General features: G+C 38.0%; 2 protein-coding genes across 2 annotated transcripts in view; both read left to right on the top strand.

Moving 5' to 3' along the window:
• The window catches only part of LOC121886405 (cadherin-related family member 1), a 106,036-nt gene that overhangs the window by 39,166 nt on the left and 41,095 nt on the right, over nucleotides 1-25,775 (top strand). Inside the window, exon 5 of the mRNA XM_042396335.1 lies at nucleotides 13,326-13,420. The gene's annotated coding sequence lies outside the window, so the exon portion shown is untranslated. The remainder of the gene's footprint in view (nucleotides 1-13,325; nucleotides 13,421-25,775) is intronic.
• Nucleotides 13,402-25,775, top strand: part of ghitm (growth hormone inducible transmembrane protein) — a 35,647-nt gene continuing 23,273 nt past the window's right edge. The window contains exon 1 of the mRNA XM_042396342.1: nucleotides 13,402-13,420. The gene's annotated coding sequence lies outside the window, so the exon portion shown is untranslated. The remainder of the gene's footprint in view (nucleotides 13,421-25,775) is intronic.

The following is a 25,775-nucleotide window of genomic DNA, read 5'->3' as shown; positions in this document are numbered from 1 at the left end:
CATGGGTCAAATTCAAATTATTTAAAATAAGCTTAACTATCAGGGCAGGAATACTTTGTTTCAGTGTGTTGTGAAGTCAATTCAATAAAAACCCAAGAAAAAAGAATTGCATTGAGATTTGTGGGAATAGCTTGTTCAAAGATGTAGCCTAGTTTAAAACCAATCATGGCCCCAAGTGCAGAATGTATTGGGAACCAAGACATGGCTGTGTAAGTGCCTGACAGTTTTAACATTAAAATAAATTGCCTAACCTTTCCAACATCCAGTGACAAAAACAGGAAAAATGAAAGATAATGGGTTATTATTCACTGAGGGATCCTATACATAATAATGATATCATCAATAATGGTACACATGGGCTCGTACACCGGGACTCCTGTGGCTTGAAAAAAAAAAAACATTTAATGGAATTACTTATTTCAAATCATCAGTACTAGTCCGGTCTTTAGCTATTCAAATGAAAAAGGGAGAAAGAGGTGTATAAAAAGAGAGAGGGAAAATATTTGTTGGGATGAAAAAAAAGGATAAAGTGTGTGAAACAGAGACGGAGAGGGACAAAGAGGCAGGAGAATGTAACACGTTAAAATTCTTTGAGGTCTGTTTCCAACCTTCAGCCATGAGTCAATTTGCCAAATAACACAAGCAGAACCACACAAAAGAGGCACATCAGTACCGGCTTAAAGTACATGGCAGTAAGTGGGCAATAGACTTACAAAGTATTGCAGCGCTCGCCTGACAAATGCAATAAACAGCATTATCCTTCAGAGGCGATGCTGGTGGTGGCGGCTGTGCTCCACGGCCCTGTGCCCACCTCCTCCACACTGTGGAGGCCAGGGACAACACACAACACTTGGGAGAGTCAAGGAGCAGTGGGGGTAGTGGCGCGTGGGGTGGAAGTGAGGGGGGGTGGGGTGGGGGGAGGTGTCTTATGGGTGGGGGGAGAAATAGGAGTTACTGGTAGACCGAGACTGGCACCGACATGTGGGGAGGTGTGTGTGAGGCAATCTACAGAACAAATGAGGGCACTATCGCCTGTCATATTTCACATTTTCTTCGTTCTAAATAAGACAAAGACCATGTGAGTCGGGTGAGCAGAAAGCTCTTAGGAGGCATAAACAGCTGGAGAATGCTGCACCTCCACTGCACTGTGACCCACACTGCAATAAATCTGTATGAAAGTGATTATGATGAGGCAAAGTGATCAAGCAAATGAAATATCTGGGCTTTAGCATATAACTCAGTGAGGTGAGATGAGCTTTATAGCCCTTGCTCTAGGAGAGCCATACCTTGCATGTCCTGGGCAATTTGATTCTGCTATTGCATGTTCTGCCTTTACTCTGAGAGGGTTTAGTAGTATCAGCGTTGCATGTTTGATAGCTTGCTTATGTTGTAGTTTGAATACTTGAAGACACTAGAAATAAAGTCTGGATTAATGTGTGTATCAGTGCTGGTTACATTCCTTACTTCTCGCATAAAATGTCTCATGTTTTGTCTACATTCAACTGCATGTTTTCAGAGTGGCAAGTTAGTTACACAGCTCTAATTCACTGTTTCTTTTCCTGGATCAGGGCTGGCCCGAGTCATAAGCAGACTAAGCTTATAGGCCCTTTAGCCTATAAGCCCCCCGAAATTCAAAATGCAAACCCTCTGTGGGTTCCTCATTAAGTTTTTGGTTGTAATATAAGTACTTAAAGATATATTCTCTGATTTAGCTACATTGCAATTTAAAGCAGAATTGAGGATTAAGGGCAAATACAAAATTTTGGGGATGCTAAAATGAATTTAAAGATTATGACAGTTAAAGGATTGTAACAAATTTATATCTTATAACAAATAGCATATATTGTAGGTGCTAAATCAGATTTCAGAGGGGGGTCTATAAAAATATTTGATTTTAGTTGCAAATTTTGGGAGTCTAAGATATATCAAATGTGTTGAATGCTAAATCAAATTTTGGAATTTGGGGGATTTTCCCACTTAATTTAGGATTATAAAATACACCAAATTGTTGGGGTGCTATACCAAATTTTGGAATTTTGGGGTGTTTATGCCATTTTTTTCAATCATGACAAATTGAATCAAATAGTTTCTGTTGCTGTGCACAGTTGCACATTAGAGGATGAGGATGGGGGCCCCTTAAAAGTCTGGGACCAGCCCTGGCCTGGATGCCGCTCTTGTTTGTCCAGAACGCAGCGCAGCATCTTGGCTTTTTCCTCCAGGCAGTCACTCAGTCAGTCAGTGTCCCAGCTCTCTGTGCTGAGTCTATATAGTGATGATCTAGCAATGATAACTGGATCAATACATCCAGCCATGTGGACAGCCGGCTGGGAGCTGCATCAGTACTCTCACACAGGCGACCAAGTTGCAAACACCTCAGCCCCACACCAACCTCACCCCCACCTCCTCCCGTCAAGCATGTGAGCTTCACAACTCCTCTGACACACTTCATCTTATAATTTGATCAAGAAAATTGTCACATTAAGCAGATCTTATGGTCATAAATGAGAAATATGTGGATTTTATGAACTGTAAATGAGTGCCCCTTCATGGATGGCTATTTTAGTGTCAAAATATATTAAATACATAGGAAGGAAAGGCTGTACCTGATCACTGACTCTATTTAGTCAGCACTCTAGTTGGTTGTTTGTCTTGTTACAGTTTAATTTACTTTGAAAAATCATATCAGATCTATATCTTCTTGACATGATATTTTAGAGTGACCAGCCAAGGAATAAACAAACATACAGTATATGAAAATTATTTTTTAACAAAATTCATAAAAATATGATCCTATATGTGTGTGCTGGGAATAAGTGTGAGGCGACAGCATGGGTAAAACCAATGAGATGTTACTTGTAGAGGAATGAAATTGGTTAATACAAAGGCATGTCGGTAATAACAATGTCCTTTCTCCGGTGACAAAGACAAAGTGCCTGCTTTTGGAGCGTACAAGCGCAAGAGACAAGTGATGGCTGAAGGTAGACTTTGGGAGAGCATTTGAATTTCATGTCCAAGAAGAGGCAGCCCATCATTAAAAAACCCTAATTTCTGTGTCAGGTAGAGTTACAGGTAATCGATCATCTTGTCACACCGATTTATTTTTTTCTGCCCGTTCAAAGTGAATTCTACTTCTTTCCAATTAAACTTGTTGCTGAAAAAAGAAAATGTCTCTGGCTATTAAAGGCACATTTTGCCATGTTAGGTCTTTTTCCACCAAAGGTAATTTCTGAACATTTGGAAGAAAGGAGCCCATGGGAGACTGTGGCTTCCAGGCAATTCTTCATGTAGAGCTGATCTGAACAAAGCAAATCTCTTGAGGTTAGCGTTGGACATCTATTAATGTCTGTGCATAGTCTTAAATCATTTATTTAGATCTATTTAACTTGATCTTGAACAACATAAGAATACCACTATTGGTTTATCATTTCATTTGCTAGTTGCACTGATGTCACTTGCATGTCACAGTCTAGATGTTACGTTTGTAGTTATGTGCAGCACATAAGATGTTACAATGAATTCTCAAGTTTAAATGTCTATACTGTATTTGAAAAGGTGAAAATAATGAACAAATACAGCATTTCATTAATTATGATTAATTATTAGTTATTAGCTCACAACAGTAGGAAAGTAAGAAGACTTCTCCTTTGTTAAATGATGCAGCTGCTGCAAGTGCATAAATACATAAAGTGTATAAATACATTTTATGCAATTCCAGTTTATTAGTCTACACAGGACAGGGCAGCAGCAGGTTTTCACCAACGGACTGATAGATGCTTTGGGTCTTAAGAGGGGCTTATTTTGGGGAGGGTTCCCCTACTCTGACAGCTTCACTCAACCTGACACTCTTGAATGGCAGCTGTGGGTCTGACGGTGTATGCCACAAAGGCATTGGGATATGTCTGCATAAAAGCCATTTATTGGTACATTTCTAAATGTTAACGGTTGTCAGCTTCAATTTCTTTAAAGACCCTCGGCTCACCTGGGGGATAAAATGCCTATGTAGTTCTAGGGGAATACTCCTCTGTCCCTGACAGACAATGACAAAAATGCCACCGCTTGTGGCCTCTGCCACCAGCAGTGAGGTTTCACATGGGAGCGAGTGCTCCTTTGTCCCTGGGTCTAATTTATTTATGTGGCTAATCTTCAAGGGGTGGAGCGGCCATGCTCAGAGGTGTGTCATTTTACAGGGGGGACCCACTGGAAGGATCAGTGACCTTGCCGAGACATTGCCATAAACGCGTGATTCATTTCAATTAGCACATATGTATGCAACAGCAATGTGAAAAAGTTCATGTTGCACTATCAAACACTTAATTCAACTACTACCCATCATTTACGATTGTACTCAGGAGATTCTTAGCGGAGAAGTTAATCAAATGTCTTGAAATAGTTAATAAAAATACGAGGGGTCACTAAACAGATTTAAAGTTGAGTCTTTCTTTGAAAGTTGTAGTCTGGTTTAACATGGCATGAGAGCTGCATCGCAGGGTTCACATAAGATTCAGTGTCAGAGCCGAGACTGCATTCATCCTTACCCAACAGCATTTATTTGGACAGAGGTGCTATGGCAGCAGAAAAAGAGTGGAGGAGATGGAGCCTTGATTAGCAGCAGCCTTCCCAGCATGCTCTACTATGACAAATGACTGACTTCGAACAATATCTAAGGCGATCAGGATAAAGTACCAACCATTTCAAGGCTCAGCAAAATTCTAATTCTAATTAGACTTTGCACCACACACCAAATAAAAATTGTTCCCATGGCATTTTGGCCTATCAACTGTTTCTCCGATCGCTGAAACAAAACGAATAAAGAAATGATTAAAGTGATAACAAAGGCATAAAATTTAAATTATTGAGGCACCACATCTGGGATCTGTATGTCACTGCGCTGCCATTTTTACCCTCTCGTTCAGCACTCCATTCTTTCTGCATGAGAGAAACTGCAAAACAGAGGGAAGCAAGGAAAAGGAGAGAAAGAGCAGGAAGAAATTGTAACATTAAAAGGTAGAAAGCGAGAACGCAAATAGGCCTTCAGTTTTAGCGTTATTAATGACTCTTCAAAAATCCCCGACTTTTCCAATCTCTCAGAGAAGCGCATGAAGGAGTCTGCAGATGAAGCTGACCTTCAAAATGTTCTTTGGTCTTTAGTTAAGAAATTCACTCGCCATTATGGCATCATTAAGGAAACAAGGATAAAATTACTCCATGGTTAATGGCCTATAGGATCCCCCACCAAAATTTGTTTCAGATCTAATAAAACTGTGCTTAACACACTCGAATGAATTATGAGGACTGTTATGCAGGGTATTAAAATGTGGAAAATAGATTTTCGAGAGCTTGGAGGACTGGACCTTTGAAATCAGATAGTAGAATGGGATTTTCTGGGCAATAAATTCCACCATGTCTCAATTTAATTTCTTTCAGCTCTTAAGTCTGAAGGTATGATTTATTGCATGGTTTTGATCATCTTTAAAATACACTGTTCTTCAGAGTAGCCAACTCTGCTTTCCCCCAAGATGAACAAACACAAGTCAGATACATGATGTACTCCACATACATGAACACATAAAATAGCTTGTTTTTACACATTGTTTTGCTTACAGATCTACATTAGGAAAAAGGGTGTGTAATTAACAAGATGTGCTATTTGAGGTAATAACTTAATATTAAGACCTTTATTAAATTGAGGTATGCATTTACATTTGCTTAACATGCTGTTTAGAGAAAGGATGCCGAGTTGGTTATTAGCATACTGATCAGAGGGTAGAGAAAACAGGCAGAGAGCTGTTATGGAGAAAAATGAAGCTGCAGGCTATTGAGGCTCTTCATTGTCTCATATACAACGGCATCGCAAACCTGCAGAACTGTCTCATTTCCACCACTTATTACCTGCTATTGTAATCCAGACCTTGATGCCGTCCAGAAATACAGACTTATTATAAAGAGGGGGAAAAGTTAGCCCAAGATGGTGCCACAGAGAGGTGGTTTGTGTGGTAATGGCATTTGCTCTCTTTAAACTTTAATCTTTCCTATTAATTCCCTGCAACTGGAGAATGTACGAGAGTTAATGTTCCATGAACGTGTTTCTCACTCCGCAATCTCTTCAAGCTAATTACCTTCAGGTGCTAAATGGTGGGAAATTGCCATCCATTTGGATGAGAAAAATTTCACCTCCTGCTCCCTAGTGAAACATTTTTTTGCCGGGCACATTAAGGAAAAAAAGGGGAAAAGAGGCTGGCCTCCACCAAGGTAAACAGTGGTCATAAAAGTACCTCTTCCTGTTTTTTTTTCTGCCCTCCTACATGAAACAGGAAACCATACTCCCTCTCTCCCACCACATTGCTTACCGGCGGAGGTCAGGTAGAGGTCAACAGGTGCTCCTCTTGACAAGGGGAATGCAGAACAGATGTTTGATTGGCATGAATCATCTAAACTGCCCATTAGAAACTTATGATGTGAAAGGATAGGACTCTGGGTGCTAGGACACTTTTTAATTATACGTCCAAACAGAAAGGAGATCTTGAAGTTGCAGCATTTTCGATTAGACTCCAATGGTGGGATCCACTGCAGCCATTCAGGCAAGAATTGTACTACTTCACCTGTAAAATCTCTTAGAAGTTTTTTTTGTTTTTATTTAACTTTAACATACATTTATAGGCAATTTCCTGGGCCTTAATTTACATAGTTTCACTATCATTCCTATCTTTTATTACACCATTTTACTGTCTTGAACAGCTTAATTATTAAGGTGCAGGTATATGGTAACATGGACTTAACTCTGCAACTAAGTACAGAGGGCAGCCACACAAGCACTTAAACATGTTACTGATTGTAAAGCCACTAATTAGAAAGTGAAAACAAGGTGACTGTACCTGAAATGTGTGTCACACAGTAACTCTCCCTTGCATTTTAAACCTTTGTCCAACTATCGTACTAACTACATTCTGTCAAAGTTGAACACAGAAGTATGTTAGCAATTAAACTGACATTAAAAACACATAGTTTGGACAATAATTTTAACATTGCAACTTGGTTTGCGCTTGAAAACAAGTTTTTTATACAATATAATTAAATTTGGTGCCATATTGTGTGTGCATTTACCCTGTGTACACTGCTATAAAGAGTGTTTTGTAATGTTTCCATCATACAAGAAAAAAGTTGGTTAGCACCAATACAAATAGTAGCTAAAACTATGACAGTAGTTTTTGGTTGTTAAAAAAAATGTTAAAAGGTATTTTTAAAAAATAGACTTTTCCTTTTACTATAACCGTATATTTAGATATATATTACAGTATAGTAGTAATAGTATATTACAAGTTCTAGTTAATTGTTTCCATGCTGCTAATGATGAATCTAACCACTTTGGGAGCCTTAAACAGTGAGTCCATCCAACTGTATTCAGCCCCCTGTGAACTCCATATGAAACCCTCACAGTGCAGTTCAGTGGGTTCTCAGAAAGAGTCAGGAAGATGCATCATATGAGGGGAGTAAAAAGGCCAGCTGGGATGGGTGGGCCACATTGTGATCACTCACCTTCATCCCTGATTTGTAGTCATTATCCCTACCAGCGTTTGAAGATCAAAAACAAGGACAGGGAGAGTGATGGGGGACAGAGAGAGGCAGCCGGAGAAAGAGAATGGGGGAAATGAGTGAAGGAGGGAGGGACAAAGAGACGGCTGGATGTGTGTGTGTGTGCGTCTGTCCCAGTGACTGCCATTTGCCCCTGTTTGGTGGATATTGCAGTGTAGATGGCAGCGATGTTGGGGTGAGTGGGTGGGGTTGGGAGGAGGGTGGATAAGGGTGATAGCACCTTAAAACCAACCAAGCTGCAAAAGCAATGAATATTAAATTCACGCCTAAATAGCTGGGTCTATGTGAAGCATTACTGTATTATAATTTTAGATTTGTTACCGATGGGATGCAGGTTTGACTTGGAACAACAAGGCACGTCAGAGCAATCTTTACTCCTCTGATAACAGCAGAGCTGCAAATTGATAATCTTATCATAAATTATTATGAATTTGGCTTTTGGTGGTTGTGCAATAAGACAAATGCAAATAAAAATGTGTTGTAGTTGTGCTGGGAAGTGTGATAAGGTAAGACAGTAAAAATAGGAACATATAACAATTAGAGGGACGTATAATATTCTCTTTACCCATCCATGTCTCAGGCAGTGCGTACATGTTGAAGGACTCCCATCAGGCCATTGTATAAATTAGCCAAACCCTTACTGTGCTGAAATCTATCCCCAACTGTTTGAGTGAGAAAGCAGAGATTTTTCCCTCCTTTTTTAGATTTAATTATCTTTTGTTGTTCTTTTTATCTACCTTCAAGGATTGTCCTCAGTGGGGGGTTAAAAGAATGGGAAGTGAAAAAGACGAGGGGGGTGTCTGATAGCGAGCGCTGGGTATGTAGGGCTAGTTTGTCCTCTGTTTGATCTGATTCCTTACAATGACACAGCAGGAAATTAAATATGAAACCGAATTTAAACCACTGCTTAATGAACAACAGGGAAACTAAGTTGGCTACATTCCCAATTAAGTGAAAGTCTTTAACTTCAACTCAGAGCGTTATCTCTTTAGTTCGGCTTAGTCTGATGTAATTTTTGCTCCATTTAGACACAACATTTAGGGAAGTGTTTGATGATTTGTAATAAAATCCTAATTTCAAACCATTTATCTTGCAAATATATCCTGAATCAGTGCACAGAACATAAAATCTACTTTGACTTTTGCAGGTTTGAAGTGTAAATTCCAGCAGTTTAATTACTCACTTCATTTTTTGTGTGATGTATTGGAGGTGAGTTATCCACAGTGGCAAGCCTTCCCACATATTGATTTAATAGACCTTCTGAAAGAGCTTAGCTTTTCTCCTCTGAGAGAAACAACACATGTAGAACATTAGCTGAATTGATGTTGTTAAATAATTTAGTATCAACCTATACTGTATGTGCAGTCATTCAAGTGAAGGCTGAGGTACAGTACAGAAATAAAGGATTGTTATTGGCTGTTACGTTTGTTTCTTTTCTCTGGTTTGTTGTTCTGTGCTTCTGCTATTTCAGCTATTTAGAAAATATTGCAACCACCCAAAATATTTAGCCATACTTGAGTATTTAATAGCTTTTTTACATCATTAACATTTACAAAAAATATATGTGAAAGACATTAGGAGTACACAGGGTTAAATGACATGAAGGGAAAAGCCAAAATATAACAAAAACTAATCATATGAACAGTCAAACACTGCAAAGTTGCATATATCATTTTTCTTCCCCTTTCTATCAGCAACAACGTCACTCTACCTGTAAACAAATCAGCAGATTGTTTTACTTCTGACAGGTGGAAATAAGGGGAATCATTTCAAACTGAAAGAATACTGAACGCAACAAAAACACTGTGGAATGATGCCTTTGGCAGGTGGAACTGCTCCCCTGCCAAACTGTCACCATTTAGGCCCCGATAACGCAGGTAATTGCATTTCCAGAAGAGCAGGAGCAGATGAAACATGCTGTGGACAGATACTGCTGGCACACTGGCCCCTTCTGTTGGAAAATTTCATTTTTCCACAAGGAAGCCATGAATGCTAAGGCTGAATCCAAATCCGTTTTTCCGCACTTTATCAGTGTGTGGCCCACCAAGTGGGGAGATGGAGGTAATTCATTCAGCTGAGACTCACCACCCTAATCCAATTTCCAGCCTCCCCCAGCAAGAGATAATTACAAGTATTAAAGCTGTTAGGACAGGGGGGAAAGGGCCCTCTCTCTGAAACTCTGCTGCAGGCCCTGGAAATATCGACTGAGCAGGGGGATTTCTGCTGGGAGAACTCAAGCTAAGGTATTGTTCAAAACTAAGAAAGTGTGTTAACTAATGAGGCAAAGGGAATCTCAAGGTATAAAAGGACACCCATAGCCACATGTCATAACAGACCCCAGGACTTTTTTTCCTCTTTTTCCTCATGCATCACTTAAGCCTGCACGAACAATTGGTCATTTCATGTGTAAAGACAAGTAGGGGTTCCTGCACAATCAGTATGCATATAATAGTCCTTGGAATGTCCCATCGCTTTTAACTCCATATGAACTTAAGGATCTGATGTACAACACTTCAGTATCACTGTTCTTGTGAAATACTCAAACATGTGACACCTAAGTAGTCATTTAAATCCCAACAATGCTTCTAAAACTACCAATATACTCTGCATACCCCGTAGTTTATCATAATATCCTCTTCTTTGGGGTGAAAAAATCTTACTTTTCACTGTTTATCCTTGTGTCACCCACTCCAACATTGCCGCCGCCTACACCTCAACCAGTGGTAAAGTATACCTTTTAATGTCTTTGAAGCCACAATGGAGGACTGACGTTGGAGCAGCACAGAGGGTTTCTTTTTTTCCACTGCTTAAACTCTAACTCCTCAAGGAGCGGAAGCTGCAAAAAGCTCTAATTAACGGAAGCAGAGACGCTCCTGCGATCTCCCATTCAGCGCTCCACAATAGACAAACCCGTGAAGCAGAACCAGGAATGGAATATTGAAGGAATGAATGGGAATGCACCCAAATAAGAGACCCAACATCACCCCTGTCCACTCTTAGTCCCTGCTCTTTATTGTGCATCTTTGTTGAAGAGGGTCTGCCACAGGAGTCCCATTCTCTATCAATTACTGAAGATCAAAGAGGCACAGAATAGAATAGAAATGCATTATTGAGTTTTTACATATAATCAGAGATTACTTCTCTATGAAAATATGTTTAGTCACAAACAAATAATACTACCTAGTTCCACCTAGAGCTTTTTTAAAAGTGATGGCTATTAAAGCGATTAATAAAACCCAATACTGTCAAAGAAAGCACTCAATGGCCAAAGCTGCACAATCTTCAAAATGTGTTATTTTGCTATTAGAAAATGTTTAGAGATTTTTTTTCTGCATCTTGATCCATATCTACATCAAAATACATAGTGATGAAAAACAATAGACTTCATCTGCAACATTTTATTCAATCAATTAGGTGCAGTAGAACGTTAGAAAATAGCCAAAATGTTCAAAATGTTACATTTCATGGTCTTGAAAAATACTTTAATCACTGCCTAGATCTGCACTTTGTCTGTACTTTTGTCTTTGGTGAAGATGTGAAGGTGTATTATCTTATATTCCATATAACTGAAATGTTTTTACTTTGTCACTTTAAGGTACCAATAATGTTCCATAATTTTAGGTGTGATAATGTAACTGATTACATTAGGTAAAACAAATCAACTATTCAGTAACTCACATGTTAGAGACTTCCCACAGCACCATGCATATTCATACCAGCCATTTTAGAGAAGTGCTAATCCAATTAATGAGACTCAAACTGCTCCTTTGCTATTACTATTTAGGTATGTTCAGGCTTCAAGATGAGTCCATTATCCCTGTTTGATTGTTGTGGTAATTCAAAGGAAAGAGATCAAAGTGTTTCTGCAACAGGTTCCATCAAAATATATGAAAGGAAATAAATGTTCCCTTCAAAATGATTTAATTCTGCTCTGACCTGGTTTTAATCGAAGAAATAACCTTCCTCTGCATTCCAGAGTTTTAACTCATTTCCCCCCCAAGAATAAACAATAAATGCTTCACAGTCATTGACAAATGTTGTTTCAAAAAGTTAATAACAAGTAAGTCAGGGAGCTGCAATAAACTGTATGTGAGATAAATGGTTGCATATTATGTTCAGGTGTAATTCAGTTGAAGGATGATCCTGCAGAAAACAGTGCTTGCCATTTGAATAAATTGCGTATTGCTAATTAGCCCTTTTATTTAAAGTAAACCTGAAGAGGGTCTAAATATGGTAAATGTATGTTGTCGCTTAAATAGCCACACTGCTCATTTTATTTGAAATACTGACATTCCTATTCTTTACCCAGAATGTTTACTGTACTATTGTTTGCAGGCTTTATTTCCTTGAAATATTACATATCCTTGGTGCAGGAGGGAAACTGCACAGAGTCTTGTCTGAAGTTTTTAATATGTCACAGGCATAGTGCTGTTTGGAAATGCAGTGTATTTTACTCAGCCCCCAATAATCTATTCTGTTCAGCCAGGCGCATACATTGACAAATGTTTCCAGCATTAGGTATTTACCTAGTGGAATGTAATGGATGTAAAGAGTTTGAAAATGCCTGGCGCACTAACAGCATGGGCAGTAGCAAGACTATCTAGACTGAGGAGAAAATACACTATTCAAAACAGAATCAATGGTTCTGAAGGATGGTACATTTGGAGTGTGTGCTTGTGTGTGTGGGTGTGGATGGTCATGAGCGTGCATGCATGTGTTTGTGTTTAGCTCTGTCTGTATGTATGTGTGTATATCTGTTTGTGCTCTAAAGCGCTGACTGCAAACTTACCATAAGTCACTCTAGACACAGTAATAGTTTCAGCAAAATCCATGCAATGGAAATGTAAATATTTCTCCTTATGCAAAGACAATATAGAGGCATTAAGTGTCACAAAGTGTTCTGTCTGAAAGAATGAATGTGTACCGCCACCCAAGAGTTTAGTGGTGAGAAGTTGAGGATAGAATAGTAGTCTGCAGGGCGACAGCCATGATTTTTTAGAGGTACTGAGGTTATACAAAAACCAACAATTTTAGTAGTAATAATTAAACATACTGTTAAAACATATTTAGAATATATTTAGAGAAAAATACCATCTTTGATCTCCAGTAAAAGCCTGTGTCTCTAATTTAAATGATTTTCATGTTTTCAGATAAATTGATGGATTATATGAACCTCTGTGGGTTGAGAAAAAAATTCCTACCTCCTAGCCTTTTAAAATCATTTTAAAATGCACCAGATTTCTCAAAAATGTATTGTCATCAAGCTTTGTTTTATAATCTTCAAGGCTTTCATTCAAAGACATGCATCTTCAGATTGTCAAAATTGAGAGTAAAAATACTAAAGACTTTAGAATTTATTATACTAAGGACTGAATTTTTCAATACCAGAGCAAACAAATGAAACACTTCCGATACTAAAACGATATATTTTTAAAATAAAATTAGAACAATTATAACTGGGAAATAACAGATCAAAGAATATGTAAGCAAGACTAAAGTCTGACAATATGATGTCAACTTTCGTTACATTGTGGTTTTCAATTCTCAGCGCTACATTTGGGTTGGTACTCAAAAAGCATTGATGTTCAGTCTTTATCCTGAAGTCGGAGAGGTGAGAGTTTCTGCTGGGACAGAAGTCTGTTTTGGGACAGTTTGAAGGGGCCGATCCCCAGTTCAGCTTGGATTCTCTTCTCCTCATCTGTTGGCTGATCTTTTTCTCCCTCTCTACTTTTCAGCCCTATAGAGGCCCAAACCAGCCATCTCATTCATTACATGCACCATGCATCCTGTCAGACGTACAGGCGGGCAGGACACTTTCACACAAAAAGGGGTAAGCTAATTTAAAGTACAAACATTTTCTATGTCTACTCGAAGTAATACTAACACTGTACTTACCTAAATAGAATTAATGTGCTTTGCTTTAAATGGAAAAACTTGGAATTACTGTACATATAAAGTACTTTTCAGTGACTTTAGACCAGTCTGTAAAGTTCACTTTTAAATTGTTTTGGGAATAATGAGATTGTAAATGAAAAAAAAAAAAAAATCAAATGAAGAAACAACTCAACCCCATCAAATTTATGCCTTGGAACTCTTAACTAGTTGAAGGAGGAGGACCGCTCAAGTCTGTGCGGTCTTTCAACTAATGAAAAAAAATCAAACATGTGGTTAGGTTGAAGAAAAGGCAGGTCTGACACATCAAAAGTCCCATATATCTTTTAGAAATGGGATTTATAATCCAGCCTACAACAGGAGGGCTTCTGTGATGTGCAGTCAATATATGGGTGGCACTCCCCATAAAGGCCTTGGCCTTCTTTCTGTGTTTGATTTATTGTCACAGCAGCTCAGCAGACGGCCTCATGAAACCTTTGTCAGTCCACTAATGACACTGTTTTTGTTATTTGAATCATCAATTTTTTTCTCTTTTGCTTATATACCGTTCTTCAACTCTTTTGCTCTATATTCCTTCACCAAAGAAGTCATTATTTCTACTTCAAGAAACAGCAATATAATATTTTTTAAACTGGAGATAGTAGATTACAAGGCACAGCCATTTATTCAGTGTGCAAATAGTATCTTTTATTCCATATTTTATGATTATATAAATCACAAATTGAGTTGTTCTGTTGTGGGAGGTCTTGGCTCTCTGAATAGAAAGGAATTACTAAGGAATTAATTAGTGGTTTTTGAAGACATTAAGCAATCACCTCTTTGAAACTGTAAATTAAGTTCAATGTACAAGATGAAATTGTCGGTTTGACATGCTGCCGGATATAATTCATCCCAGAATCTTGAGGAAATAGACAGCAATATTTCCATTTAACAATTATACAACTATTCTATTGTAGGTAGTGCAGGTCTAAGGTTGTGGTTTACTTTATGTACATTTTTATTTTACATAGACAAATCCTACACATCCTTTGTGCTGTCTTAAACATCTGCTCTTTGTACTTTTTGTTTCATTACAGTACAATAAGCCCGTGTTTGTCTGTTCAGAATAACGGGTTGAAGTTTGTTTTGCATATGTCAATTGAATTACATTACGTTTTCAGTATTTATTTACTTACTTTTTACTATTTGTGTATTTCTTTATTTTTAGGGGCATAATTGGCTGTTATATGAAACTGAGCTTTTCCAAAATCCCCTTGTAATTTGAGCTCAGTGTTGCTCCAGACGAATTAAGTGCAAGTTAATGATTAAGCTATGAATCTATCAGACTCTCGGTATGGGAAAGTTTTAGGGAGGAACAGCTTGTCCCGGCTCAACAGTCATTAAAACGTGCTGACAGCGATGGGAGAACAAGTTCCCGCTTTGATCCGATGACAGACCTGAGCTCAGCCTAACGTCATCCTCCCGCTCTGCCTCTGCTCTCTCACCTTTATTAACTCTGAGGTTGAGCCAACAACACCCTCCACTCAAAATCTGGCAAAAACACACTTATGATACTCATAATCCACCAAGAGTGCACTTAAGAGCTGTGTTTCTTTGTTTTTCCTTCCTATACAATTTAGTTTGGGTCACAGATTAGCAAAATAGAAAGTAAAAATTTATAGATTCGATTTTCTCTCTCCATATGTCTTAATTTTAATAGTATCCATTAAGATGTTTTTATTTAGTGTTTGACATCCAACAATAATGCTCATGAATGTCTTTCTGTGCTGATATTCTTGGCAATCTCACAGTGATCTGTTCTTATATTCTTATTATCTAATATAGCATGTTTTAACATTTGCATTAATATTCAAACTGCAGTTAATTCATTAATCTTATTTTGATTATAAATTGAATATCTACATGAAACAAGCTTTTACCAGTATTTAAATCTACGTTTGTAGCTATCAAGTCTGACAAAGACAGAGGCAGGAAAAGAAAGAAAGAAGTTTTTACGTAAATGTTTGTTTGTTTTCTTTGTAAGAGCAAACTTTATTTATTTCTTTTGGAAGGATTTATCAGCAGCCTGAGTCCTGTCCTGACTTGAGGCTCAGCTGTAGTTGTCAGCGGTCTAAGTTAGCCATAAGCAGCTGCACTGGACTAGAAATGAAGGTCTTCTGCTGCCCCCCAGGGGTTTATGGAGGAGATCACAGACAGCTCTCTGCTTCATACAAGATTCATTTGAGGTGATACAGCTTAAATACTGTATATGTACAGTATACAGTCATGCTTGGGGAACAGATCTCACGACAGTTTGGTGTAAATTGTGAGCTTTTATATGAACATCATGCTCAAAGCAAAGTAAAAGTAATTACAAGTACTGTACTTCATTTTTTTCTTGCATTATCTGTGAAAATACACATTACATTTAATTCCAATGTAGTTGTCATGGCTGCGCAGTTAGTATGCTATGTTTACACTTTTACATCTATATTTTTTATTTCTACTGATTGTTACAATGTAAATAATGCACATAATGCAGTGGTATCTTGGTGTTTTCTTGAGGCTGCTATGAAGGAGAGGTATTTAAATCACAATTAGAACCTCTGTGTAATACCATAAAAATGATCATGGCCTCTATTAGTGTGTAAATATTTACTGCGGCAGCAGAAAATGAGGCCTTAACAACAAACCATTTGTAACGACGTCTTATTGAATCACAGTATGGAGCTTCAATTCAGTGTAAAAAGACGAAACGCTGAAGTGCATTAGGACACACAAATGCTCAAAACATCTGTTTCCTTTGTGTTACAGAGGATATCGCTTTGTAGCAAGCAATATGTGCCATCAGTGACTGGTGGAATAATATTTGTGTTCACCCCTCAAACAGACACACTGTCACAGAAGCACTTGTCTACATTTTGTAGTTGCTCGAGGAAAATAATTGCCTTATCTGCAACTGTCAAAATGATGAATGCCCTGGAGAGCACCGAGAATTGACTGATGGAATTGGGGGAAAATCTAATCCCTGATCTGAACACTTTGTATAATACATTAACCCCTCTGGTACAATAGGCTGCACAGAAACAGATTTGTATAGACTTGTAGAAATAAATTCAACAGAGGCTGAAGGATCGATAAACATCAGGAGTTATGGCCTCGTCTGTACTGAGTCAAACAGAGCGGCATGAAAACATTTATTGAGATGTATGCAGGAGTCGCCAGGAGTTAAGTGAAAGAACAGCTGCAAAAAATATGATATAATGCAAAAATACTATATATGCATTATCTGCCATATATGCATCTATAATTGATATAAATAAAAAATAGAGCATTTTTTTAATCCCTAAGGGAAATTGTGATGTCACATAAATTACGAAAACAAATGAGGTAAACAGGCAAAATACAACTGGAAAGCCAGATAATAAAAAACAATGACTAAAACAGAATAAAATGGAATGAATAAAGAAAGTTGAGAAAACTGAGGCGCATACATTGACAAAATGTTTCCAGCGTCAGGTATTTATCTAGTGTGGAAGGTAATGGATGTAAAGAAAATGCCTGGTGCAATAACAGCATGGACAGCAGCAAGACTATCTAGATGACTAGAGGAGAAAATACACTGTTCAAAACCATTTTAAGCAGCTAGGTCACATAAATTACGAAAACAAATGAGCTATACAGGTGAAATACAACTGAAAAGCCAAATAATATACAATAACTAAAATAGAATAAAACAGAATGAATAAAAAAAGTTGAGAAAACTGAGAAATAATTGAATTTTCTCATAATTCTTTGCTATCAGCAGCAAAGATACACACTTAAGTAATACATGTAGGGCTGATCAATATGGTTATATCATATATATGCATAATCTGCTGTGGCAATTATATGCAAAATTGTATATAAAATCTATTTAATGTGCTCCACTATGATCTACTACATCGGACAAAATTATTGTTATTATTATTATTATTGTTATTATTTCATTAATATGAAACAAAACTTCAGTAATTAAGTTTTTTTTTTTAAATTTTTAAGTACATTTTGCTTGGAATTAATAGAACTCTGTCAAACAGTATGCTCAAATCCTCCTGCTACCCTGCTCCTGCTGATTCCCGTCAAAGTCTTGAAACAATAATCACCCGGCACGAATATGTGTATTGTAGAAATGAGGAAACTGTCACTAATAAGCAACACAAAGTTTATATTTTACCCCACATTGAAGAACTACAGATCTTCATTCTTTCTTACCAATGTGCTTAAATGCAGTCTTATCTTTAGGAGAATATTTGAGTGACAATGGTTAGGCTGAGAATTCAGAGCTATAAATGAACAAACTGTAATATGCACAGGAGGATGGGAAATGATCTTATACTCTTCCTCAATCGGTCTACAAGCAGCAGAGTGGAAATCTCCCCCAGATATGAAGGGATATCTCTACTAATTACAAACGACATTAACTTTTCATAACCTAATATTCTAAAATGAAGTTTTCTAAAATGAATCGCCGGCACCTACCTGTGAATGAGTTCTCCCTCTTTTTTGTCACACTTGGGTGGAATACATTATCCCCAATATTAGGAGAGAACATACCTGTAACAGGTTAATGACCTCACACTTTCCACACCATTTCACTTAGCGGGCCATAGCCAGGAAGAGCTAAATGCTTCACTCCCAGTTCACTAAATTATGAATTAGCCAAAAGGTGAGGCGATTAAAGATTCAACAATTTTTGGTTCGACCAATAGACGGTCTCGTTGCTGAGCTCAGGTTGGATATGTTCGGCCATTAGCTTAAAACTGTCTTGATGTCCATTACGGAGAGCATAAATATTGGAAGAGGAGAACAAATAATCCAGAAATTACCAATCAAAGTGTTTGCAACCTCAGAGAGGAACTACTATCTGTAGTATAAATAAAATCAAATACACCATCTTCATCTGTATACATTAATGAATAAATAACATATTGGAAAACATTGAATCATGAGGATGTTAAATTATTTGTCATGACATTGTGATTTCTATCACATTACCCGAGACTGACTTTAACGTTACTTTCAAACCACAAACATAAATGGAGCTAAAGGAATGTTCTTCAAACACTGTCTGAACACATTTTTATTTTAAATATGCACAAAACTAGTTTTAAACACTTGCGTTCTCAAACTGTCCAAACGCCAGCAGTGGCCTTGGCGTGTCAGACCTCTTTAGCCTTATCCGTTCTGTAACAAGCGCTGACAGGTCACATGGCACAAACTGTGATGTCTGAATAATTTGAACAAATGCTAAATCATTGCAAAGCAGCCAGAGAGATCAGCGACGTGAAAGTGAAGTGTTTGCGCTTCCCCAAGGCTCAGTGGCATCTGTTCTACATGTGTGCAGCAACAACATCCATGTTTCATTATATTAATCCCAATTAATTGTGCTTGTATTAGAGTAAATATTTGACTTTGAAGCGCCAAACACTAATTGGGACCCTCTCTGTAAATCTATACGTGCAAAATTTTCCATAGAAAATTGGGCATTATTTACCAGGAAATCCTTTTAATGATCTATGCACAATTTCTACTAACTATCAGTGATTTTGAATGTGTAGCCACAGCCTACATTTCCGGTCATACACTATAACAATTTTCCTTTTTGTCCACCCCAGCCTTGGAGTATTTTTAGAGAGTGTTTGTCTTGAGCACAAATCAGCAGAATAAAACAGGCTGATGTCTCTCCTTAATTCTGTAAATTGGAGGGTTGTGAGTCAAATTACGGTCTGCTGGTTCAGCCTGAGGCCACCAGGGAGAGCTGTGCCTGTTTTTCTCAGAGTCACTGGGACAAACCACTCCAGCAGCCTCAGTCTTGCCGTAAGGAAAGCTATCACTAATTACTATTTTATTGGCTTTGTTGACATAAAGACACAGTAAAGGAGGTCTATTTTAACAATTATCCTGTCTGAGTAAGATGCTGTTTTCAAAATATCCTTTTTTTTTCAAGCAAGGTTCAAGCAAGGCACATTTGACCCTGAACTTTATATAATTTAATCGCAAGGGGAGGATAAAGATCCTGGTCCTTATGTATTTTTCTTCCTGTAATCATGGTTGCTTGTGTATTTTCACAAATTGGGACTTTTTAACCTGGCAAAGGAATTATGTACACGAAACCTCTGCAGGATGTGAGGTTGTTGGGGTCTGTTGCTTCTACTGGCCATTAACTAGGGATTAGTGCTGGTGGGGCACACATCCCTTTGAAGAGGTAATTCCTCACACTTCCTTGCTATAGAAAATCAGGAAGCAATCATAGAAGAAACCATGCAGATGGTCCAGACAGGGAAGCCCGTGACCATTTTTTCTTCGCTCACAATTAAGACCTGGAGTAGCCGCTGCCATTGTGCAAACTTAGCACATCAGAAAATTTAAGGGGACATAAGAATTAGCAGGAAATGCTCCGGGCCTATCATGCAATCATGCTGAAAACTTAAGGGTAACAGTATGATCAAATGTCACTTCCAAACAAACAAACAAAAAAAAATAAGGGTAACAGTGTTTACAAGCTTGTGGAGTCACTGTAACTCAGCACAGTCACTTCACAGCTTCCCATATATCTGTCAGCACAGCATATCTGAGCATGTGAAAGGCCGTAAATTATACTATAAAAGTTGTTGGAGGGGAGATCATCATGATGTCACAGTGCTTTTTAACACTGCATGGAGATGCTCAGAGAATTTAAGAATATATGTTAGTGAGATTGATGACTTGGCATGAATCATTGTGCTGCTGCTGCTGCTTCTGGAAAAAAGGAGAGAGCTATTAGTGCTCTATGTTAGAGCACACTGACCTCTACAGGGACAGAAGGTTAATGGACAGCTTTCTCCTAGTTGAGTCCGGGATCCTGATCTGTATAGTATATTTCAACATCCACTTTTTCAAACACCTTTCAAATAATATGTGTGTAGTTTACATTTTGCGTTTTTATTTTTAACAAGAGAAACAGCGGAGCAATGTAAAGTTTTGACATGTTTCTCTTTGGTTTCCTCTGGTGGTCTCTCTGGTAAGTTGTTAGCATGTCGTCTAAGTCGACCATACAGTGTTGTATATAGCACTGAGGGTTTGTTCACTCTTTCAGAGCTGTATCTGTATTTTTGTTCTTAAATCACTGACTTTGTAAAACCAGGGGCCACTTGGTTTTTACTCACAAAGCTAAATTGAAGGTTGGATATAACACTTGTATTTAAAGTTTGCACATAAACTGGGAGTTTTGAGGCCGTTTTAAGGGCTGCAGATGTGCTGTTGGGCTCACAGTGGGTGTTTACTCGTTTTAGTTTGACGTGCAAGTCAAAACACAAACGTAGGAATTATCTCTTTAGTGAGGTGCAATTCTGCTTTTACAGAGTTGCAGCTTTGGTTCCTCCCTGCAAGGAGTCTATAAAGACTGTCACTCGCCCCATATTATTTGTTTTATCTTTGTTCTGATAATGCCATTAAAAAGAAATCAAATTAAGTCAAATAACCTGTAAACAGTCTCATCAGTTTTCTGTTTCTCAGCACTGTGATACCTCAAAACCAAAACTAAATGCTGACACCTAACTTTAAAACAGATGTATCCAAGACAACAAAATAACAAAACATACATGAGAGAAAATGTAAAAATGTTCATAAATCAGACAAACTCACAGGTTTATTAATAGTTTATTTGGAACCCTTTTTGCCTGCAGAAACCAGCACAAATGTTATTTTGCACAGTCCATACTTACATATTATAGTAAATTATATTATATACAATCTGAAGGCAAGTAAATCAGATTGAAAGTGAAATTAAAATAAAAGTAATAATTTAGGTAATAACACACAATAGATATTTTTACAGGTCTGTAGACTCATGCAACAACCAAAAAATGCAACATTTTGGTTCTCCTCTTTGATTTGGCAGCAGAAACAGTCTTATATTACAAGTTCTGATTATATTGTAGTTATGTGATTATATTGTATAAACCTCACCTTGTTGAATATAATTTTTTGATGTCGCTATAATTCTCAGATGGGCATCACCGTTTCATCTCATTTCATACTACTAACTTTGTTCATGGTGCTTGTAATTAACATGTCCGCCTCTTTCACATGAATGTGCTCGTAGCTGGACAGGAAAACCCAGAATGAACTGATCCAGTTGATAAGACTATACCGGTCATCCAGGATCACCAGTGTTAGGCTCAGTGAAGCCAGGTAACCCAAACAGAGCCAGACATGAGTTGAACTTACCTCCTGGTAGCAGCCCCTGTTCTCCATATACACCTAGATATACCGATTTTGTATATGTGAACAATTGTAAAAATTAAAATCTTGATCACCACATCAATTAGAGTGCATAAAACATTTGTGGCTTTGCATATGGGTAACCACAACAACAGTTTGGGGTCAGTAAATAATTGACCAAGTGTTTGCATGGAAATCAAACGAACATTGTTTTAATCACTTCAGTCACATGTTACTTTATGTTGTTTTTCCTTTAGCACTCACAGCTCCCTCTGCTTCAGGCCGCTGCCATCAGATTATTGGCCGCAGAGGTTACACGTCACTCTGCCAGAAATTTGATTAGCGGTATCTGTGAAAGAAAAGGCTGAGCATGGGAACTGACTTATCTGCCTGTGAACAACTGGTCATTTACAAGCTATGTGAGAGGCCCATGTGGCTTTTGGATACTGACACTGGCACTTTGTTTGAATTCTGCACTGTGTCATTCAACCACAATTTTCCCAGTTTATTGTATGAATTACATGTACTAATGTCTCAGCAAATTTAATTTAAATTTTAAAAGAGTAGAATATTGTTTGATGAAAATGGACTTGAAAAATCTGACATGTTGTGATGCTACAGTGTATTTCAAATTAATCTTGATTGTAAAACCTAGATAAAGGTGACATTAAATAAATGTTTTTACCTTCACAGATCAACACATTCCCAAATACTTAATACAAGAAACTAGGTGTTTCTGCCATCTTCAAAGTTCAGCTCCTGCCCATGGAAAAGTAAAGAGAGGTGTGTCTACTCCCCCAGAGGGGCCTCTTTCCTGTGCACACTAACAAAGTACCAAGGTGGTTGAAAGAGGGTAAAGAGGGGGAGGGGAAGGGGCTTTCAAACTTGCTCTGGCCAAGGACCAAAGATAAGAACATAGGGACAACTGTAGCTCAGGTGTTAGAGTGATTCATTAATCGTGTTTGATCCCTGCTCATCAGTCCATATGTTGAACCTCAAATTACTCCTGATTAGTGTGTGGGGATGCTTACAAGGAGATGTAATCAAAAATCATTTTTATTATTCTCATTTTTGAGAAAATGAACCTGGAAACTCATGAATTCAAAGTGTATATTTCGTTAACTGTAGCACAAAACCAAACACTGCCAGTAAAGATAAGAGAAGCGCTTTCAATCCAATCAGCTGGTGCTCATCTGTCATCAAGCATTAATGAAGGGTCCCGGCCTCGCCACCTGTTCTGTACATTCTAATGCCACACAGATGTTCGTGTAGCTGGAGGGGACGTCGCTCTGCAGCCAGCGGTGGTTGTCCTGTACGGTATGTGCAGCATCCGTCCAGTTTGCCCTGTCTCAATATAAGTCTTCTCTGTTCTTTGTTTGAAAGTATGCACACCTGAATCTGTCTTCACCAGGGTACATGCAGGTGCTCGATGACAAAAAACAGCTTTTTACTGTAGCAGATTTATAACAGCAGTTGTTGCTTTGCAATGTGAGGAATGCTCAAAAGGCATCTTTGTCTCTTATTTTCATATTTTTGTCTCTAATTGTATCAGAAGTTCTAAACATATTATTACTGTGAACCAGCTTTATTTACACATAGTGAAAGACAGGACTGGTTCTTGGGATAGGAACAATCTTGGTACATATTAAAGGTGCCCTTTTCAGTGAGGACCTCATTTTTCTGATAGGAATCTTGCAATAAGAGAAGGTAAATGTTAGCTTGTTAGCTTGTTTGAGGCTTTGGACTCTTTCTATACCATGTTTTCCTCCAGGGGGAATTTTAGCCATACTTTATCTGCACCCACCAACCATATAAGGCCTCAACCTTGTGCACTAGAAATAGAGCAGCTTTGTGCAAGTGAAATGGCCAGGGTAAAGGTATGAAAATGGTCCTTTCCTGCTGCCCCAATCATGAAATGAGTGGCCACTGCGGAAAGGGCTGGCTTGTTTCCTGTCGTGTTAACTCCTCTCACAGTCGTATACAGTGTGTATTCAGAGAGAAATAGTGCAGGAAGAAAGGACAAGAGGGGAGGAAAAGGTTTTATTGTCTGTCTATTGTAATGTATTTGACTTTTTATAGATTCTTTGTTAGGATTGAATTTGATTAGATTCTGTGGAAATACTTGCTCAGACTTTCTTTTTATCATCACTCTCTACAACCTTGTGAATAGCATTTCAAGTGCTTGTTAGTGACATGTTCTTATTCAAAAAAATAAATGTTAGTAACATTACTCTTTACAAATGACCATATGATCCTCTTTCTGTTCTTTTAGGACATAGGAGTTACATGCTGGCCTGCTGTGGTGCGGGACACAGAACAGGGGTGCGTTCAGTTATTTTAGCACTGTGGGTTGTGGACATAAGCATATCATTAATACAAAACATAGCTCTATTTTTGCTACAGGTCCATATTAAAATGATCACAGTATAATAAATATAAAAATGATCTATTTAATGTTTGCTATGACAACTCCAAATTCTGAATCCCACAACAGGGCACCACAGTCTGTAATTATTGTTCGACTTATACTCAAAATAAACTGCCTCCATTCCTCGGTCATGCAGGTTAGACTATGAGTAACACAAATGCTTGTTACTGTAGCGTCTCCTTTAAGAAGAGAAGCCAAACATCAATGCGAGGAGAAAGGTGGGAATGAAAGCCCACAATTTAGATTTTTTGGAAGGGTTGTGGTTCAGTTCCTCCACCACCATTTCCGCCATGTAAATATGGACACTCGCTGTCTGCTTCTGTTGGTCATTTTGGTCGACTGTAGAAATATTTTTTAGCATCTTTATTTAATCTTTTTATCTGTGGTAACCATGCAGTGGCATCACATGGTTTGTGCTCACATGGCTTCTGTTCTCTCTAAAAAGGAAAAGGCCTGTCATTTCCCTCTGTTGAGGCTGGAGATTAATCTATAATTGGCAAATACATCAGCACCACATCTTATGGGAAATGATGAGAGTCCCTGTTGATGCTTAATGTTTCTCATCAGCCACCCCTGCTCCTCTTGCTCCTTTAAGTCCTAAACTGTAATGGCTGTTTTATTGTGAGTAGTAGTGGCAGTAGAGAGGCACTTGCTCTGTATTTGGAGCAAAGCCAGCAGAGTGGGACAAATGGAGTGATCCATTCAGTAGTTCTAAATTTTTTTTAAAGACCTCCTCACTCTAGCTTGGTGCTGACACAAAAGGAGGTATTGATGTAAGGAAAGACTGAAGCTTTGTGTTATACCCACCAGAACTGGCTGAGGAAACGGTCCTTTCACAATCCTTAATTCAAATTGCAAATGGTGGCACATCTTGTACTCAAGAAATCTACAGTAGGCCTTTTTATTTAAACTATGCAATACTTCACTAACACAACACAGAGATTTAAGATTTTATGCTGTATGTGATACCAATTGAGGCTAACTTTGAAGTACAGAAATATGAATTTTGCATCTTTTTCTTCTTTTTCTCAGTTTTTTTTTATTCTGGTTATTTCAGCATTTATAATTGTTTTTGTATATACAGTATGCTGTAATTTAAATGTTTCTACGCACTGCCTAAACAAACAGGAGGAGTACATTGTTCAGAGCCCTGATCTAATTTTGACTAGTGACAGAGGTCTAAACATAGAAACAAAAATACAAGAACAAAAAAAGATACCAAGAACATATGAATCGTAAACTTCCTGTGTTTCTCTGGCATAGCAGAAATTAATTTTGTGGCTTTAAATTCTGTCACAAAGGAATGTGAGTGTGGGTTTGACATACAGGCATGATGACTATTTCCACAGAGAAGAAAACAGAATAGTAAATATGAGGATGACACCTTTTCACTGAGAATCAGAGCAGCGCTTTGTCATCTTGTTTTCTTTGTACCACCTGCTGACCTAACCCCAAGTATTTACTTAAAATCTCCCCTCATTGACAAAACCATTGCTTATTTTAGAGGGGGCTGACCCAGACTAAATGCCATGCTAGTTTGCTAAACCCAGGAAGTTTCCGTGTTATTTCAAACTAGAATAGATATCTAAATTTAGAGTAATGCTTCATGTTTTCTTTTGAGACTGGGTAGAGGGCTTGGCGG

The sequence above is a fragment of the Thunnus maccoyii genome, chromosome 20 (genome assembly GCF_910596095.1).
Source record: "Thunnus maccoyii chromosome 20, fThuMac1.1, whole genome shotgun sequence".
NCBI lineage: Eukaryota > Metazoa > Chordata > Actinopteri > Scombriformes > Scombridae > Thunnus > Thunnus maccoyii.
The sequence above is the reverse complement of the archived record's forward strand: the minus strand, read 5'-3'. Positions and strand labels throughout refer to the sequence as shown.